We start from the raw sequence: 3,411 nt of genomic DNA, 5'->3' as shown, positions 1-3,411 counted from the left end.
GCAAATCACTGGCCCATGACAGATTTTAAGGGAAGGGAGAATGTCCTACACAAGGGCATGAATGCTGAATATTTGTGGTTCATTGAGAGTAACTAATGGAATGGACTAATGCAATTGACTAATCACTATAACCAAGGGTTTAACATAAATCAAAAAGATTTATTGACCCATTGAAATGTTATTGTTTTTTAACACAAAAATATTTGCTAGCACTACATTTTAAATGATAAAAATTTCTAAAATAGCTCTATAAATCACAGTTAGAAATTACCATTACTCCTACAATGCAACTACTTTTAGTTAATGATAATTTTAATGGATTTTTGTTGTTGTTTTACTGGTCTGATGTGAACAGTTGTTAACTTAAGAAAAAGGAGAAGAAAATTATTTAAATTGTTATTTGGTAAATAGAAGTGAGATATTTACTGTATAAGTCAGCAATAAAATAATCAAGTCATGTATTTGACCTCTATATTGTCAGTTGAAACAAATGAAATCAAAACAAACTGAATCCTATAAATAAATACATTAATGGATTGCTTCTGAGTCAACAGGAATATTAAAGATAAATGGCAACACCTGATTATGTAGTTCTAAAATAGAAAGAGCTATCTCATGTCCTGTTGGGTAAAACAGTGCATTATTATAATTTTCACAAATATTTAAAGAAGTCATACTGTGTTTACAGTGACTTCATAATTTTCTAGCTCAATTGCATGCTGTGACTTAAGTATAAGTGTGGGCTAATGGAAAAAAAATAAGGGAGAGAAGAAAAATCCTACCACATTATAACTATAACCCAGAAATATACAAATGTAAAATTTTTCATTGTATTCTTAGTTATCCGTTTTTCTTTTTTTATAACAAAACATCTATCTTGAATCTAAATAGATTGTTGGAGCTACATATAGTGAAGAATCCCCACTTAATCCTGTTTCAGACAATGATAATTCCAGTATTTAAACAAATTAACTCTCAAGAATATGGCAATAATGAAAAAAAAAATCATGTATCTTTAGAATATGTCCTGGAATGCATTTTATTTATAGGACTATTATGTGAAGCAATTAATTAATATTAACTTCAATATAAAGTTGAGTTAATGTGAAAACAAAACCAAAACACATAACTCTGATTTATAAATGTTTTGTGAAGGAAAAAAAATGCATACATTTTATATATTTATTTATTAGGCAAAGATTTGAAATATATGCAACTTTTAAGTAAGAATACTAAGACTTAAAATATATGTTTCTTTTTGTGGGAGATAAGGAGGTTCCAGTTGATCATTGTATAGGGCTGTTTCAGAATCACTGCTTGTAATGATGAATTTTAATAACAGCTACATATAGAGAAGATGAAAGTAAAAGTGAAAACAAAGCAATAGTGGTTTAAAAGATCCACTATTGATGACAGCTTATCTGGATATCTTAGGTGTCTCCTGAATAATGACAAATACTTTATTACATAAAATTTATGAGCTTTTTCACACAAAACATAGTGTCTAAATTCATCATCTTCATTCTTTTTCTAATAGCAGATACCACATTTCCACTATGCTTCTTATTATTCTGATTTGATAAGCATTTCTAGTTATAGCTACCAGATCACACCAATATCACAATGAAAAAAATTGAAAGGACTTACTCATGTTTAATTTTCCTAGATAAGTCTATGGCCATGCTACCCTAAACAACCGCTATCCCATCTGATCTTGGAAACTAAGCAGGGTCGGGCCTGGTTAGTACTTGAATGGGAGACTACCTAGGAAGACCAGGTGCTGTAGGTGTAGAAAATTTAAAAATAGGAGATTGTAAGCTGACTAGGTCTTGCAATCTGTGAGGTCAACCAAGGTTTGCCTCACCTTAAAAAAAAAAAAAAAAGATTCCTAGATAAAATATGTGCTTTCATAGTTTATTCTCTACTTTTTTAGTTAAACAATGTTGAGAATAAATGGGTTTAGACATAATTAATAGTAAATTCTTGTTCTGGACAAACCTCTCTGCTTTATGAGGTCTCTGAAAATAAAGTGATGTAAATTAACATATCTTTGGTGTGACTTAGCCTCAAGATTTCATATATTCACAAGGGATAAACTAAACTACATAGTAATTATATTTTCCATCTACATTTAGAACAAAAAACCAAGGCAAAGTGAAAGTTTTTATCTGTTACTTAAAGAAATGAGTGCCTGAACATTTAGCCTTTCTACAGATTTTCTTGGATGGGAAGAAGAGATCAAGAAATGAAGAAAAGATACTTAAAAAGAGAGTAATAAAGAACATTTAGCAAGATCTGATTAGAAAATAGTCATAGCCCAATCACAATTATTGCCTCAACTTTTCAAAGTAATTAAGGCAATGTAGAGACAATGTCTATTGAGCAATTCATCCATTAGCACAGTGGCCAATATAATATCAGAAATAGTCCATTAAAACTGAAATCTACTAAGGGGACTTGTTAGCCTCATACAAACATCCCTACCTAAAGTAACTTAATTTCATTAAATATCTCTTCTGAGTACCCTCATAGGTAAATAAGCAGATTTATTTTCTAAATTAAATATTTTTCTGATTTTCAAAAGAATATTAACCATTTGCTATATGCAAAGTATTACAACAGGTCCTATAGACTATAAGATAGAGTCCTTATGTTTTCAGAGAATACAATCTAACAAAAAATAATGCAAAATGTATACAAACAAGGCAAAGAAATAAACTATTTTTTCATCACCTACTGTATGACTAAAAATTACTTAAGCATTTTATACATTTTTTTTAAATTTAGTTCTCAAGAAAATAGGTGAAAAATTTAATCTCACGTTTCATTCTAAACTCATTTTCCTTCTTCTGTACCAAATATATTAAAACTACCTTCAATATATAATGGTATCTGTGAGTATGTATTTCAGAAATAATTTGTTTTTAGAAAATGGAACATATGTGTCCAAATGACAGGAAGTCTCATTAGAGAGCACATGGTTAAATCATTGTACCCCAACACTTATGAGTGTTTACTATGCAGTGAAATCTTCTACCTGATGCATGTAATCTAATGATGAGGGTTACTGCATGTTATTTTTATTATGTAATAACTACTGCATATATTAGTACTGTCCACAATATTTATCATATATGATACAGTTATAATACTAATGATAATATTACCTAATATGTCTTGTATGGTTATTTTGTCTAGGCATTAAGTTACATAATGTTATATACTTTATTTCATGTAATTCTCTTAGCAATCCTAAGATATTTGTACTAAAATTTTCTAAATAGGAAAGGAGGTTTATAGGTGTTAACATATCCAAATTACAAAAATGATCAAAACTGAATCTGTATGATCATAGCTTTCAAGATTGTATCTATTATCTAATCTAACTCTTTGTGCACCAGGAAAAAAAAA

At 29.2% G+C, this 3,411-nt stretch overlaps 1 pseudogene; it reads left to right on the top strand.

Moving 5' to 3' along the window:
- Positions 1–1,670: 1,670 nt before the first annotated feature.
- On the top strand, positions 1,671–1,789 carry LOC111740166 (annotated as a pseudogene).
- The last annotated feature ends 1,622 nt before the right edge of the window (positions 1,790–3,411 follow it).

This window comes from Pteropus vampyrus, unplaced genomic scaffold (assembly GCF_000151845.1).
Source record: "Pteropus vampyrus isolate Shadow unplaced genomic scaffold, Pvam_2.0 Scaffold58, whole genome shotgun sequence".
NCBI classification, from domain to species: Eukaryota; Metazoa; Chordata; class Mammalia; order Chiroptera; family Pteropodidae; genus Pteropus; species Pteropus vampyrus.
Note: the sequence above shows the minus strand (reverse complement) of the source record. Positions and strands in the feature narration are given on the sequence as shown.